This window comes from Pongo abelii, chromosome 1 (assembly GCF_028885655.2).
Source record: "Pongo abelii isolate AG06213 chromosome 1, NHGRI_mPonAbe1-v2.0_pri, whole genome shotgun sequence".
NCBI lineage: Eukaryota > Metazoa > Chordata > Mammalia > Primates > Hominidae > Pongo > Pongo abelii.
Genome location: NC_071985.2, coordinates 174,240,554 through 174,257,977, shown reverse-complemented (window position 1 = coordinate 174,257,977; position 17,424 = coordinate 174,240,554). Strand labels below are relative to the sequence as shown.

At 46.5% G+C, this 17,424-nt stretch overlaps 1 long non-coding RNA gene across 1 annotated transcript; it reads right to left on the bottom strand.

The window, feature by feature from the left end:
- Window positions 1–2,279: 2,279 nt before the first annotated feature.
- LOC134759505 (uncharacterized) lies at window positions 2,280–15,369 on the bottom strand. The gene is made up of 3 exons (XR_010135776.1): window positions 15,156–15,369; window positions 8,574–8,633; window positions 2,280–3,495 (listed from the first exon to the last, which is right to left on the bottom strand). It is a non-coding gene; the product is annotated as an uncharacterized LOC134759505 (long non-coding RNA).
- Window positions 15,370–17,424: the final 2,055 nt, after the last annotated feature.

The following is a 17,424-nucleotide window of genomic DNA, read 5'->3' as shown; positions in this document are numbered from 1 at the left end:
AACAAGCATATATATGTTTTAATGTTTCTATTTTCCCTAATGAGAGCACATGATACAAATAGGCACTCCATTTTTTTGTTTTTTTTTCACTTAATGGTATATTTTTGAGATAATTCCATGTAGGTCTACCCCACTTTTTTTCTCATAGATTTTGTCAAGTTATTTAGCCTCTCTGTGCCTCTGTTTCTTCTTCTGTAAAATGAGACTAACAACACTTAAAAGCTACGTATGTATGTTTATGGTAACTAGCATGGACAAGCACACGGTGGTGCTTCATAACTCTCGCTCTCTCGCTCTTGCTTTCTGCCTCACAGCCCAGTCTATGCCAGATACTACATACAGAGCTAGTCACTTGTCTTCAGGAAGATCACAATAGAACTGAGTGGATGAGTCCCCTAGGAAAATACAACACCCAACAACATGAGTACCTCAAAGAGGTGCAAAGAACATCGGAAGTACGAACCAAAGTCATGGAGCAACTTGGAGTCAGGCACACTGGCGTTTGAATCTCAAGAGGAATGTAGGTGTGGACAAGTTAGCTCTCCTCTCTGAGTCTCAGTTTCCACATCTATAAAATGGGGGTAATAAATACTCATTTACCTGTAAGACTGTTGGAAATATCAACTGAAATGAAGCATATAAAGTACTGATCATAACAATTTGCACAACAGAAATTATCCATAAACATAGCTGGCATTATCCCAGTGTTTGGGCTGAGGAGATCTGGGAGGGCTTCCTGAATAAGGTGGATTTTAAGCTCAGATCTGGAGAATGGATAAGACATGGGAAGGGCATTCCAGATGAAAATGAGTTAGTATATTAGCAAGGGCAAGGAGAAGGGAAAGTAAAGGGCAACTCTGCAGAATGGCAACACACAGACTGATCTAAAATGAAGGATTCAAGGGTGTACAGAGGAAAAAGACAGGAAAAGTAGGCTGAGGCCTCAGCAAGAGGACCTTGAATGCTGAGCCAGGGGTTTAGATTTTATTTTCCAGGTAGTAGGGAGCCAGTCAAGAATTTCTGAACATAAGCACATGATATTCATAATGTGTGGTTATGGCAAATCACTTGACTTCTTTGAAAAGAAGGTTGATAGAGTGGAGGCTAGGAGTCCAGGCAGAACAAAAGATGATTGGAGTCAATGCTGAGGACGTGACACTGGGGATGGAGAAGGGGAGCCTCTGAGTCAGAGCCCACCAGTCACAGTGACGGGATAGGTGTTGCTCTTTAGACACTCTTGTGGGAGACGGGTGTGGAGCTGGTGTGACGTCCTTGTCCCCGCCCCATCTTCACCACATGAAGGATTTCCCAGGTGGTGTGCTCAGCTGGACTGAGGGATCCCTGGGCACACCCAACTGGCAGGGCAGCCCTGCTTCCTCCTCAGGTCTGAAGTTCACCTCAGCCCATGACTCAGTGTCAAGGCTGATGGCTGGGTTCAGTGACCCCCAGGGAAAGCTGAGTCATGTCCAGGAAAGCAATGTCACCCCACCCGAGCCAGAGTGGCCTATGTTGTGAAATCTAGCAGAAAGGTCATCACCACAGGTTCCAAGATGCCTGGCTTGGCCACTGATTGCCAGGCCACTCACTGAACTCTGTATTCAGTTCTTCCTCCATCTATAGAATGGTGTATCTCTCTGGGGTCTGGGGGGATAAAATTACATAATAATTGCTTTTATCTGTTTACTCAACAGAGGTTGACTGGGCACCAGTTCTATGCCAGTATGCTGGGGACAGAGGAATGAATAAGACATAGGCTTAGAAGACATCCCCTTCAAGGGGATGAAGTTCTAATGGGGAAACAGATAAGTAAATAGAAGCACTAGCACAGAACTAAACTTTCCGACATGTAGTTGCACACTCACTAACTCATTTAAGTCGTCTCACATGGGGTAGTAATCAATTTCATTCATTTGACACACAAGGAAACTGAAGGCCAAACTGGCAAAGCGATTTGCCCTTCCTGGTGTTCCATAACCGTTCAGACATAATTTCATCACAGCCCTTATCACTCTTTCTCTGGGGTAGAAGTTCAAATGTTTATTTCCCCCATTAAAATTTAAATTCCCTGCAGGCAGGTCTAGCTTCTTTTAATCTTTTGATCACCAGCATCTAGCCCAAGCTTGGCACACGGTTATGGAAGGTGTGGTGGGGGGAATGGAGCTAGAAGTTGTGGAGCATCAACCACATGCTGGGCTTGGCTGGACACTTCACATTTGCTGTTGGTTAATCTACTACAAAAACTTGGCATCGTGGGTATTATTATCTCTGTTTTATAGGAAATATGCCAGAGGCTGAGATGAGTGATGGGATTTGCCCAAGGTCACATTGGGCGTAATCTGAGAAGCTCCCAACTCAGAAATGGCCCAGGAGCTGGTGTGTGTGCTGCGGGTGAGGGATGAAGTGGGTGGGAGCTCAGCCGTCCAAATGCAGAGCCAGAACGAGATTCCTGTAAAGTGTTCAGCTGGTCCACTGGAGCATCTTTACCCACAGAGCCTGATCCTGTGCTCAGGCTTTTATTAGCATCTGTGTTCTTTCCGCCGCAGCGCCCAGCTGCCCCGGCAGCCTCTTGGTGAACACTTGCTGAATAAATGCTTCACCAGGAGAACAAAGACATGAAGAAACAATCACAATATGTGCCAAGGCACGAGGCTAAGCCATTTATTTATCCTTTTTCTTTTCATTCTCTCAACATCACAATGAAGTAAGTACCATGAAGACCCCAGTTTTACAGAAAAAAAAATGGAGGTTTAAAAATGTAGAGACTTCCTAAAGTCACAAAGCTGGAAAGTGGCTTTGAAGCCAGGCTTATGTGGCTCCAAAGCCTGAACTGCAAACCACTACTTGAAAATGAATGCGTGTGTGGATGAATTGCAGCTCCCAAACTCTTCTGAAGCCTCAGTCAAGGCCACAGTGGCATTTGCTCCCTGGGCAGGGTGTTTTCCAGGGACTTATGGATCAGGTCTGACTCTTTCCAAAAGGCCCTCTGACTGCCAGCTCTCCCAGAGGGGTCAGAGAGCATTTCCCAGCTTCCCACTGGGTCTGCCTATCTTTGGGAGCTTTGAAGTCCTACATTTAGAGGACATGGATCAGCCCCAAACCTAAGAGCTCCCCCAAGGTAACTGCCAAGGGAATCCCTCAGGAATCCCGCTTAATGCAACCAAGAGAGGCCTTTAGAAATCAGGCCAAGTAGAGGAAAGAACAATGGACAGGAAATTGGGACATGAGAGAGTCGTGAGTCAGCAGCGTGGTGAGAGCTGCCAAGATTGCTGATGTGAACTCTGGTTGTATCACGAGGAGCACACTGTGTTGAATAACGAAGGTGATATTGCACTTCCTCTGTGGTAGAGCTGGAGCTGGAATGTGGGGTGAAGGTCTGGTTCCACATTTTCACGTAGTCATAGTCAAACCGGAACTTATCCAATAGAGCAGAACCAGAACACTGAAGGGAACGGTACTATCATCTTTGCCAAGGCGGAAGGACTTGTATTTCTTTTCCTGAAGAAGAAAAGAAGCAAAGATGTTGGGAGGATAGGCTTTGGGTATTTCAGAGATTTCCCTATGAACAAGGCGTAGACGTCTTCTGTCTGATCCTAAGGGGAACCCAGGACTCAAGTGAGGAAATAATAGGAAGCAAGATTCAGACGCAAACTGAATCAACAATGCCTTTGTTCTGGTCAAAAAGATAGCCAAAGAAGGACATATTTTTGAAGAAAGAAGAAAAAAAGCAAAACACTCAATGAACCTCCTCTCTCCCCTCTATGTGACCCTAAGCAAGTAACATAATCTTCCTGAGGCTCAGTTCCTTATCTGAAAGTGGCAGGTGGTATTACATGAGACTAACAATGTGCAGACTATGAACACAGTGTGGAGAGACGGCTGTGTACACGGCCCTGCAACTCTGGCTGCTGCGATTTAAACCTTAGCTTAGGGTGACCTTGGAAACTTATTTTTACTTTGCAGTGCCTCAGCTTCCTCATCTGTAAAATGGGGATAATATATGTAAAGCACTCAAAAGGGTACCTGTCACACAGTGGGCACTCAACTTTCTTGTTAGCCAGCATCATCATCATTGCCACTCTTTATATATGAAAGGGACTGTCGCAGTATCTAAAATATAATAGGTGTTCAGAGAATGTTTTCCTTTTCCCATTCTCCTTTAGGGGACTCTTCCAGGGTGTCTCTGGGATACCAAGTTCCTCTCATCTCCAGATGTCTGGAAAATGTTTCTAAATAAAACATCTTTTTGCATATATTCTAAGGCAGCTATCTGCCTTTATCTAAATACTCATTTAGTGAAGAAAGGGGCAGAGCAAGGAGAGTCAGTCTCCTACTTGTAGAAGTTTCTCATTCTGAGCAGTGTACTTTACAGATTCCAAAGTGTTTCTCCCTCCATTACCTCTTTACCCCTTACCAGAGCAAGCGCAGATGTGAGAACTGAGGCTCCAAGAGGTTCAGTGACTTACCTGGAGCCATTAACATCTGAATGAGTGAGCCAGGAATTGAACCCAAGGCTTTCAGACTCTGGACACCTACCTTTACAGGAGGCATTGGCCAGCCTCTTCCCCTCACACACACATCCTCTCGCCCTGGGATTCTGCTTAGGAAGCATAAGAAAGGCAATGAGCCAGGCTCCAATATTGAAGCCAAATCCTTGCAGTAATAGAGAGGGCTAAGGGCTAGAGAGAGGAGCCAGGAACCATGGATCTCTGCCATGAATCCGAGCCCTTAGAGCTGGAGACCTCACCTGGACCAGTCTTCTGTTTTCAGTAGCTGTAGTGAGTGAGATCCAGAACTAATGTCAAGAGCCCAGAGCCCCTACCAGCATCGCATGATAGGATTTTCTGTGATAATGCTGTATCTGTGTTGTACAATACAGTAGCCACTAGCCACATGTGCTATTGAGCACTTGGAATATGCTCAGTCATAGGACTGAGCTATCAACGTCCCTGTTTTATAGCTGAGGAAACTGACGCTCAGTCAGGGAGCTTGTTGAGGTTGCAGTTAGCCAGCCATGTCGCTGAGACTTGAAGCCATCCTGTCTGGCCCCCAAGCCATGCCCTTCACCACCACAGAAGCCTCTTGTTCCACTCCCCAAGGAGGGTCTTTGCACCCTTCTGAACCAGACAGGTGATTGGGTCATGTCTGCCTGTGCGAAGGGGTCTCCCTTGCTGCTTGGCTCCACCTGGCTCCAACTCTAGAAGGCACCTGTGTTGTTTTACTGATAACAGTGTTTGCCCTTCCAAAGCCAGAGCCATAAAAGGCAGCTTTCAAAGTCACTGCCGCAGAAATGTCAACATGAGGGGGAGGCCAGTCATGGTTTCTGAGGTCCAATGTCACCTCCAGGCTGCTGCAAAGGCTGCTACAAAGACCTTCGAGTCCTGGAATCTGAACTTGCTTCTACCACAAACTTGCTGCGTTTCCTTGGACATATTTCTTTCTTCCTCTGGGCCTTGTTTTTATCATCGGTGTAAGGAGAGGGCTGGATTTAAAGACTTAAAGGGCTCTTCTATCTCTAAAATGTTTAGTGTCCTCTGCACGGGATCCTGGGGGCAACATCTAAATCTCCTGTTTAATGACTGTGAAATACCTTATGTAGCAGCCTTCAAAACAAAATCACCCCCAAACCTTAACCTGGATTTTTTTCAAAACCTCCAACAATGTCACCATTGAAGCAGTAAAGGTATTCATTAATATCTTGTAAAAAGTGATTTTGTGATTTTCTTAATGTATGAAAAAATGTCCCCCGCCCTTGACACTGGGCCCAGAGCCCCAGAATATAAAACCACAGTCAGACCACTAGGATTCTACAGAGCTCAGGTGTTTGGACAAATTGCCTGCACTTGAGAATACAGGGCAATTTTCTCGACTTTTAAAATGTTTTCTCCCTTCCCCCCACTTTTCTGGGGTTTTCACCCCTGCTTGTAACTCAAACCACAAATAAAGCTCTAAGCCTCTGGCTGTGAGGAACAGCGCAGCGGCTGCCAAGAACAGCATGGTTCACGTGGGCCCTTTTTCTGCCGCTCTGGAAACCAGCTCTCCAGAGGACAGCACAACATTCGTTTTTCTCTTTCTTTACTAATCACAAAAATATTGCTTTTCAGATGGGCTGGGGAAGGGGCAGATTGGTGTTGATTGGTGGTGCACAGGGTCAGATTGGCAGCCTTAGGTGCGGCAGAAGCCAGGTTTGGCGGCCACAAAGATTCATGCATCCCTCCCAGATGATGGCTCTGATACTCCCATTTGAGGCTTTTACCCTGGAACATGGCACATATTGGTGTTCAATACCCATTTGTGGTTGAATGAATACACTTTTATGAACATTCTTTCTTAACAGAGGGATAAGCATTCCTGTTTTTCTTCTGAAACTGAGGAAACTGAGGCTCTGAGAGAGTAGCCAACTCAGTCAGGGTCATACACACAGTTACCTGGTAGGGCTGTTGTGTGACCCCAGGCTGGCCCCAGATTGGGCTCTTCCACTCACACTCTTTCTGCGTCTGCCTCTCAGCCATACAAGCCAAAGAAACACCATGTTCCCAGCCCACGAATGAAGCTGAGGCATGATGGACAAGGCTTGTGGAACTAGACTTTTCTTCTCCAAGTGCTCTCTCCCACAACTTCCAAAATTATCCCCATGGGGATGATGCTTACAAGAGAAATGCCAGCTCCACCCTCTTTCCAGCTGCCTGCTGGACATCACTGCCTGGATTTATGCTCAGTTCTAGATGCAATGCTTGGCCTAGAGTGGGTGCTCACTGTTGAATAAATGGTCAATGATGTCCTACAGATAATATCTGAATCTAAGTTCACCGTATCCACTGCTGAGTCCCCAGTGCCTAGACAAGGCTTGGGGAACAATCGTTCAATGAATAAATGGAAGAATGAATTTTCCCTCCCTCCAGCATAGTTTATTTCTTGGACCTACTTCTGCTGAGATCCTCATCCCTCTACAGTTTCTCAAGCCAAAAGCCCAGGACTTCCCCAGGACACCCCTTCTCTCATGTGACTCTCAGCAAACTGGTCACCACGTTCTTTCAATTCATCCTCTGACCTGTCTTTCATGCCAATCTCCTCCTCTCCAAATCTGAACACATGAACTTCTTTACTTTATTGTGCAAGATTGTATTGGTTACAAGGAGCAAAAACCCAACTTGAACTTGCATAAGCCAAAAAGGAGATTTTAAATCAGAAGAATATAGGGAAAATCAAAGAACTGATGGAGAAACCAAACTACCAAGCCCCAGGAATGGCGGAGTTGGCTGGAACGGGGTGCTCTGATTCTTACAGCTCTCGTTCTCTTACACCTCCGTTTTCTGAGTTCATTGATGTACTGGCCTCATTCTCTCTCAGCAGTTTCCTCAGTATCACAGGGATGTGGATGCTACACACTCCTATCTATACAGTTTTGGGGTCAGAGTAGAAAAAACCTCTTTCCCATGTGCTCCAATGTCATAATTCCTAGGGGACTCCAATTTACCTAGTGTGGCATATGGGCCTGCCCCTGGACCAGCCACTGGGGTTGGCAGCAAAGAGCACCTCTGTGGGAGTTAGAAGAGGGCACTATCTTCTGAGTGTCTGCAGCTCCACAGGTGCAAGCTTGCCCTGCAGAGCACAGGCTGGATTCCAGTCCCCACTTATTATCCCTGCCAGACAAGCTTGTACAGGGCATAACCTGCACAACTGTACATGGTGGACCTGGCTGGCAGTGGATGTGGGGCTGGGCACTCCCAGTTCAAATCAGATGTCTACACCTGGCCAATTACTACTGTTAGAAAGGCAGGGTCATGCAAGTGATCTCACTTTCCATGTGGACACGTGGTCAGAGTGGAGGGAAGTTTGGAAAAAGAACATTTCTCTAAGAAAAGAGGGTAGCACATTCATGGACCTCAGCAGAATCATATGAGCTGGAATGTGTTTACAACTCCTAAACCTGCTTCTGTTTTTGGTTCTCTTCATTGATACAAAGAACCATCTGCCCAGTTACTCTCTCCAAAAACCCAGGAGGTATCCTGAATTCTTTCCTCTCCCTCATAATCATTCTCCTGAATATGTCTCAAATATATTCTAATCATCTCTCCGTTTCTTCTGCCATCTCCTAGGTTAAGCAACCATTAATTCTTGCTTGGCCCATTACAAAAATGGCCTCCTAACAAAAACGACCCCAAATTCATCCCATCCCTATGCACACCCCTTTGTTATATGACTTTGCTGTTCTTGCCGTCAAGAAATGCTGTCTATTGCACCACCCTTTGAATCTGTGCTTGGCCAACGAGACACTAAGAAAGACGACATAAGCCAAGGCTTGAAAAGAACTTGTGTGCATCAGGGCTTGCTCTTTCTTGCTTTTCTTGGTAACCTGGCAACCATCTACCATGAGAAGAAGCCCAAGGTAATAAGAGACACGTGCCCAAGTCATCTCCATTGCCCCATCCAGTACCCACCAAACACGTGAGCAGGTAGCTGACTGTAGAGCTGCCCACTGACTCCCAGACTTGTGAACAATAATAAGACAGTGGTTATTTTAGGCCTCTAGGTTATGGGGTGGCTGATTTTGCAGAAAGAGCTAAATGACTCACCGGTCTTCCTTTCTTCAGCCTTTTCCTTCTCCAGTGCTTCCCAGAAACCGCATGATCTTCCTAAAATGCAGATCAGGTTATATTACTTCCTTTTTTCCCCACCTCTGATAGGTCAGTATCAACTAAACAGTGAGCGAATTCTGTATTTACTGTATTAATTCAAACTCTCCAGGATCTGGAGCCCAATTCTCCTTTGACTTGCCCCTGTCTTCACCCTATACCCTCTGTTCCCCAGACACACGAATTGATTTGATGTTTCCCTAACCTGGAGTCTACTGCCATGCCTGGATGAGGTGGTATATGCTGCGACCTGTTCCTAGAGCACCATTCTATCTTTAATTTACAAGGCCCAGCTCAAATGTCCTATCCCCGGTGCACTTACATTGTACCTTTCATTTTAGTTTCATTGATTTCTTACGTCTTCTGAGTTGGCAACTTCTTGAAGGCAGGAAGTTTATAAAATTATTCTTTGTAGCTTTTCCTCAGAGTACCCAGTATCATGTCTAAAACATGAAGAGTGCTTAACTGGGAAGTTTCTAGCAGCCTCCCAGAGTTGGACAAGGTGGGCATGTTCTATTGAGGCAGGAGACAAAATGGTTAAAAGTGTAGGCTCTGAGATCAACTGTGTAGGTTTGAACCCCATACATTTTCCTTACCACCAGTGTGATCTAAGAAAGTTACCTAATAGTACCTCAGTTTGCTCATTTGTAAATTGGGAACAATAATTGAACCTCCAGTACCAGGTGATTATGAAGAATGAGTGAACTTGTGTAGAGCTTCTGGGAAAGTGCATTCCTTTAGCTGCTGATGATGGAGATGATGATCTCTCTCTGGACCCAGCCCCCTCCATTCCTTGGGAATGGTCTCTCACCCCCTTGGAACCTGCATAGACAGCAAGTCATCCTTTGTCACAAGGAGTCCTTGTTATGTGTTGGCAGGAGGCAGAACAGTGTGGAAAAGGCATAGACTTTCAGCAGAAGATGTGAGCCCTGCTCTGCCAGCTGAGTGGACTTTACCAAGCTTCTTCCTGTCTCTGAGATTTGTTTCTTCATTCATAAAATGGGTGTTACTTCGCTGAGTTGTGAAGAAGTCATGAAATGGGGAATGCTGAAGGGTGTGAGCTTTGGAATGCCATGTTCTTGGCCAAGGCCTCTTCTTGCTGGAAGTTTTCTGTGGCTCCCATCCCTGGACTGAGCTAGACACCCGCAACTTTCTGTGCTTTCTCAAGCCATGCACATATTCACAGATATTTATCACACCTACACCAGTGCCCCTCTGAGACTTCCCAAGTGAGCATCTACTATGTGCTGGGAGGAGAGCAGTGAACAATACAAAGCTTTTCTCATGGCTTATATTCTTATGGGAAGATGGAATACAAGTAATTAAATAATAATGTAACTTAGTTTGGTGAGTACCAGAAGACTGGGTGGGGGGCGGGTTTCCTAAGTGTGGTCCCTCAATTCTTGGCACACTCTGTTGTTATTACCCATTTTTATGCTGAGCTTCCTCCTCTGCCACAAGCTCCTGGAGATGAGGGGCCCCATTTGATTCAGTTCTGTGGCTCAGGTAGCCAGCACAGTACCTGGTTACAGTAGGAGCTCAAAGTTCATTACTCTCCTCGTGATTCAAATGAATGATCACTATCACATCTGTGATTTTCTAATCACAATTCTTCCATCAATAAATGGTCTCTGAAAATGTACTTTGTGTCAGTCTTGGCCTTGTACTACCAACGACTGAAGACTGTGAGGTAGTGCTGTCATCAGAGAGCTCGCTGCCTGGTAGAGGAAGAACACCACCACCTCAATGAGTAAGCTCTGTGGCAGAGGTTTGCACACAGAGCTGGGAGGAATCCACGGGGCATACTCATTGTGGTTCCTGAATCTTTCCGAGCTCTTGGAGCTGTCAGGCCTCACAAGGGAATAGGCTTTGGCTTTTCCAGACACTGAGGAAAATAGGGTGTCAGAAGTTTCCCAAATCTAGGCTGTTGATCCAACACCAATGGCCTTGAGATGAGATGTGCTCCCTGTGAGCCTCCATGTTGCACCCCAGTCCTTCTCCCGGGCTCAGATCAGCCTTCCTGGGACTCTGTCATTTCTCCACTGAAAACAGCACACCATGGGGTCCAACTCCCCAGTCATGGTGCCAGATCCTTCCGACCATGCCTAATCCAAACAACCCAAGCTTCTTCCCACCATTCACCCGTAGCCAGTTGGCTCTGCCACCGACCCTGGCAGCCCTCAACCTCTCCCAACAGAATGGGGTTCATGCTAACTGATGGGCCTTCACCACTTGCTTGCTTCCATTGACCCGTTCAAGTTACTTAATGCTTATTATCTGTTGAGTGCTATATCAGGTACTGGGGATACAGACATGAATGAATGTGATAAAGGTCCCTGCCCTCATAAAGCTTACATTCGAGTGAGGAGAGGCAAAGAGTTAATAAGTAAGAAGTCAGAAACACATGGTGTGTCTGATGGTGCTAAGAGTTAAGAAGACAGAGCAGGGAAGGGGGACAGAGCATGCCCATGGAGTGGAACTGTAATTTTAAATACAGTGCTATGGATGGTCCCCCTGAGAAGATCACATCAGAGAAGAGGCATAGAGGAGGCAGGATAGCTAGTCACAGAGTAGAGTGAGAGTAGAGTCGAGTCACAGAGTAGACTAGAGTTATAGAGGCATAGAGGAGGCAGCTGCGAGTAGAGTGTCCAGGCAGAGGGAAGAGCAGATGGCCTTTGAAGATCAAATTTTCTCTCTATTTCCCTTCCTCCTTCCTTTCTTTTCTTACTTTTTGTCTGCATGTATTTATTCCAAAAAATATTTCTAGGAATATGCTAGGTGCCATGCACTGCATTAAGTCTTGCATGTAAAAAGAGGGCCCCCTTCTTTCAAGATGCACACACTCTATTGACAGAGGAGGACAAGATAAACCAACAGTTACAGTGGGGATTTAAGAGGATTATGCCAGAGAAGGTGTCACCATTCATGCTGGGAAGCCCTTGGACAGTCTGGTGGTACCCTTGGGCCTCTTCTCAGAATAACATTTTAAAATGCATAAAATTAAGCACATACAATGGTAAAGAAAGCAATTATTTTTCAAAAGTTAACAAAATACAGAAAAAAATAAATTGGTAATAATGTATGTGGTTTCATATTTGTACACTGAGTAACCAGATCTATAGGTCTATTAACTATTTTATTTTCAAAATATTGATAATCATAGATATAATTTTTAGATAATCTGTAACAACTGTAAAGTGATATGAACATAACTATGATTTCTATTAGTTATAAATTACAGGAACCGTTGATATCACTGTGATCTGAGCCTACATTTGTAATTGAAGGAAATGTTAAATTAATTTTATGTACAAGTTAGTGAACATTTCTTCCCCCATACAGATTCACAGAGCTCCTGAATTCCAGCCCTAAGAACCTTGATACTAGAGATATATGTGCTGTCAGGCTCTGAGAGCACAGAGGAGGGGTCAGAAAAACCTTTCTGGAGGAGCTGATTCCTTAGCTGGGTTCTGAAGAAGGAGTAGGAGTTAGCCAGAAAGAGGGGTGTAGGGAATTCCAGGTAAAAGGAAGAGCAACAGACAGCATTAAACTGTATGCCTCATTTGGGGGAACTGATAGTAGTGTGGCAATAACTCAGGGTATGTGTAGGTTTTGTTGGGAAATTAGGCAGGAGAGGAAGACAATGGGATCAGCAATTCTGAGTCCTAAGCTACAGAATTGGTCTCAGAGTTGATGGGGTGTCCTTGAAGGACTTAAGCAGAAAAGGAACACAGTCAGAAAGATTATTTTGGCAACTATGAGGTGGATGGATTGGAAGGTGGGAGAAACTAGAGGCAAGGAGATCGGTTAGAAAACTGTTCTAATTAGTCTAGGCCAGAAGAGCTATGTGTCCCAGACAATGGCCATAAGGGTAGAGAAGAGGAAATGGATACTAGAGACCTACAAGATGATAGAATCTGCACGAAACTTGGCAGTTGATGGGGATGGGGCAGTTGGGGAGAAGAAATGATCAAAGCAAAAATGCGACTAATTAACAGGGAAGCTGTGTTCAGGGCAGTAGCGGCCACGACTGCCCTATCCTGCTCATTCACACCTCTGTGCCTTTGCGAAGCTCCATCTCTCTTCCTGGGATTCCCTCTCCTCCCCTGTTGCTTGCTCTTTCCTAACTCCCAGGTCACCTCAACAACTTCTATCTTGCTGGGAGGCTTTCTGGAGGTGGCAGGTTATCTCAAAGCTGCAGCCTAAACATAAGCCCTTGTCTGACACTGTGTAGACACCCGAGATTGCCGCCTTGAGCAGAGGCCCGTGGCCCCCTTTGCATCCTTGATATCAGGCTTGTTCTCCTAGGGAACCAAGGCAGAATCAGCCTGGCAGCTGGCAAGTCATGGAGCACTGCCTGTCCATCTGCGAGCTAACAACAGTCGCGCTGGAAGTCAACAAGGGAAATGGAAAGGGAGAGACCCAGCCTCCACAGGGGCTCACGCCCTGGGACCCGTGCCAGTGTGAACAAGGTTTTCCGGGTGAGGATTTCCCCTCGTAGAATGGGAATAGCAGCTGAAGGCGAGCAGAAAGAGAACTGCTTGTGCTTTCCTTGTAACATTGTCTTATTTATTAAAGCTTTGTAACCACCCTTTGGTGGTTGTGTGTGTGTGTTCTCATGCACACACACACACACCTTCTTTCTGATTACAGGCAAAGAAAATATGTCCAGAGTGGCTAAAGGACTTATCTAAGGTCACCCAGGCAGCAAGGCACAGGTGAGTATAGAAGTGGCTTAGGAATGACCACATGCCTCTTAGAACCCTGGAGATTTGTAAAGTCAGGGGTGGCTTGGAAGAAAAGATTTGGGATTAAAGAGGCTCGATGGGGCCAGAAGAATTGTCTCTGTTTTCCTCCGGGTCTGCCTGCTGCTTTTCTCTCCATTCTCTAGCCCAGCCTCCACGTCTTCCTAGAGGCAGTCCTTGCTGCAGAATGAGAGGGGCAATGGCTTCCAGTGGTGGCTGCTGGCATGATTTGGCCCATGCTGGGTCTCCAGCCTCCTCTCCTGACATCCTTCCTTGCCAGTACTCCACACTCAAGCCACCTATGTTAGCTGGCTGGCCCTGTTACTCATTTGGCCACTTGTGCCATTAAATGTGCTGCTTTTTGGCCGGGCGCAGTGGCTCACACCTGTAATCCCAGCACTTTGGGAGGCCAAGGTGGGTGGATCACCTGTGGTCAGGAGTTCGAGACCAACCTGGCTAACATGGTGAAACGCTGTTTCTATTAAAAATACAAAAAATAGCTTGGCATGGTGGCAGGCAGCTGTAATCCCAGCTATTTGGGAGGCTGAGGCAGGAGAATCACTTGAACCTGGGAGGTAAAGGTTGAAGTGAGCCAAGATCATGCCACTGCACTCTAGCCCGGGCGACACAGTGAGACTCCGTCTCAAAAAAGAACAACAACAACAACAGCAGCAACAAAAACAAACAAACAAACAAAAAAAGCGCTGCTTCTCTTTCCTGGTGGGCAGAGGATAGAGAGAAACAGGAGGAACCTCTTTTCTAAAACACATTCTCTCACGCCTGTAATCCCAGCACTTTGGGAGGCCGAGGCAGGCGGATCACGAGGTCAAGAGTTCGAGACCAGCCTGGCCAACATAGTGAAACCCCGTCTCTACTAAAAATACAAAAAATTAGCCGGGCGTGGTGGTGGGTGCCTGTAATCCCAGCTACTCGGGAGGCTGAGGCAGAGGAACTGCTTGAACCCAGGAGGTGGAGGTTGCAGTGAGCCGAGATCATGCCATTACACCTGCTAGTTGAAGTTAAGGTAATATGTTGTTACGATAGTTGTTGGGGACACAGTGAAATCACTCTAGAAACAGAGCGTGCATGCAAGACCTTGAGACAGTAAAGAAGGTGGCCAGAAGTGACACCTTGTTAATATGCAACCCAACCAACCAACCAAGAGTGCTTGCCTGGCCCAGGCCAGCAGGCTAACTAGCTCTGTGCAAGCCCCTGGCTATGCCCCTTAGGTGCTGGCCCAGTGCCAGATGTTCTGGTGGCCTCATACGCCAGAGGCCACCAGAACATCTTTGTGGAAGGACAGAGAGGGGAGGCATGAAGCCATAGAGAGGAGCCAATCCCTCTCCCCTTGGCTGGGACTCTCCCCTTAGGAATATAAGCAGACTGTCACTTGGGTCAAAAGCATAGCTGTAGGGAAGAAGAGGAGGAGAGAATGGGTATGAGGAAGAGGAGGAGGAGGAGTGGAGGAGGAGGAAGGAAAAAGGGCTGGGAAGGGAAGAGGGAAATTGGAGGGGCAGGTGGAGGAGGCAGTGAGGAGAAGAATACTTGGTGAGAGTTTAGCCACCTCAAATAACAATCTTGCAATCTCTTGCCGCTGCTAGAGAAGTCCAGTCTGCCCACACGGCAGAGGAGGAAGGGTAGTTCCTCTGAGGAGGCTGGAGGCCTTGTAATCTCTATACCCATATCTGGAGAAGCTTGGATGGGGTGGGGCTGCCTGGGTCCAGCTTCCCACCCAACCCTGCAAGCTTGGGATCGGACCCTGGGAAGCCTGGCTTACCTGGGCAAGGTCCAGCTGCACTGGGTCTGGATGTCTTATCTCAGGAGCCAGTGGGCTTGGGGTGAAGATGGACAGCCTTTTCTAGAAGATACAGACTGTGACTCAGAGAAAGGTGTTCTGATGTCTTCTGTGAGACTCCTGAATCATAGTGGGATGGGCACAGTGCTGGGGGAGAAGGAACAAATACTTAATTATAAAAATTGCATAGTTGGAGAGAGCTTTTGTATAGTCTTAGAGGTGAAAGAACTCTGAGCTACAAGAATAAAGAAGAGCATCTTTTGCTGGGTGCTCACTTTGTGCTAGACACTGTAAAGTGCTAAAGATAAGGAAAGTATCCTTCATGGCCGCATGTATTGTATGCCCACCATGTGCCAGGGGCTTAACACCACCACCCTATTTAATATCCACCACTAGCCCCAGTAGGCAGGCCTAAGTACTCTCATTTCATCATTGAGGAGCCTGAGACGTTCAGTCATTGATTGGACAGCCCTCACCATTCAAGCCCTCCTTGGTTTACAGCAGCACAAAGAGAGGCTCTGAAGGGTAAGTGACTTGTCACAATTGAGAGCAACTGGCCTGTGGTAAGAGTTGGAGGCAGAACTGAGCTCCTGGCCCAGGCCTGTGGCCTCTTCATTCCCCCAAGCCACCCTCTCCAGTTATCAGGCCTTCACTTTCAGGAGGTCCGGGACAATGAGGTTCCACAGCTGCTTCACAGGAGAAATATCCATTTGCAGGATTTTCAGTTGATAGCCAGTTGCCAGGGCCATCTTCTCAACTGATGGCAGCTTCTTATTTTTTCCCCAGTACCTGGTCACACCTGGCCCTCTCCAAGAGGTTTTCAGTGCCCTGGGCTACAGTTTTGTTCAGCTGTGCTCTCAGGGTGATAATGACAGCACACCCACATGCTGATAGAGCCCACATGCTGATAGAGACGATAAGAAAGGAACAGCTGGGAGGGAGGGAGGAAGGGAGGGCCAGCAGGAGCCTGGGCCAGAGGATGGGGCTGGCGGCCAGTGTTTCCCTGTAGGGCGAGGGCATGCTCAAGGGACTGGCTTCCTTGTAAACAGTGTGCAGCCCGCTCTAAAAATACCCCTGTCCTAGACAGGGCACATTGAGCTCCTCTGGTCTCCCCCAGAGCCTTCCCAGGGGCCTCACCTTTTTCCTAAAAGGTCAAGGGGATGGGAAGAAAGCTGCCTTGTGGAGGGTTGGATTTCCTTAGCAAGGAAAGTATAAACATATTTCCTTCCTCTGCAAAACAGAAAGGATGCTCCATGGGTTTCAGCAGCAACAACAAAAGGCCAAAAACAAAACAAAACAAAACAAAAAAACAAACAACAACAACAACAACAAAAACTTCCCTGGACCCTTGTTCTCTTTTCTGTAATCTGAGACCTGGGCTGAGCTCAGGTCCAAGGACTGGTCCTGATTCACAGCCTAGGATCAGGGAGCCATGGGAAGATGCTGGATTGTAATTTTCAGCTGTTCTCCTCATTAGGCATGTGATCTATGACTCAACTGCTTGATGCCTCAGTTTCCACAATTATGAAAGGGGATAATAATAGTGTTTAATTCACTTGGGTATGGAGAGGCTTAAATGAGATGCTATAAGGTTTTTAGCACAGTGCCTGACACATGACAAACGTTCAAGAAATGCTTATTATTATGGTATATGGGAGGATAAAACTATTTCCTGAATACTAACAGAAGACTTGGTTTAATAAGAAATGTGGTAGGTAGGGAAAGAGAGAAGTGTGGATAAGAAAAGACTAAAAGTGTCTGAATCATAGAAAGCTCAAATCTGTTATTTGACAGATGGGGACACTGAGGCCCACGGAGCAGAAAGGAGTTGTCCCAAGCTAGACAATGTATTGGACACTGCCTATAGGTTCAATATAAAGTAAGTGTGATGAGAACATGAAAAGTCCTGTGGGACTCTAAGCCTGCTTCACCAGGAGTTAGGGGAATGAGGCCTTTTGTTCATGCAGCACTTTAAAGTTTGGAAAGCCCTTTTCCAGGGAAAGACAGACCTTGGCAGATCACTGCCAGAGGGCTGAGCTCCATGATGAGGTACTCTTGAGGGAGGATGTGTGAGGACAAAGCCAAGCAGAACTCATTCTCGGGATTGGTGGCTCCCTGTGAGGCCATATATTCATGCCTTGAACCCAAAGACCTTGGTTAAATGAAGGAGTTAAATCCCTTTACTTCAAGATTTTTCAGAACCTTCTAAGACATGAAAATGAAATTGTGGGTCTTCAAGACAGGGATATGC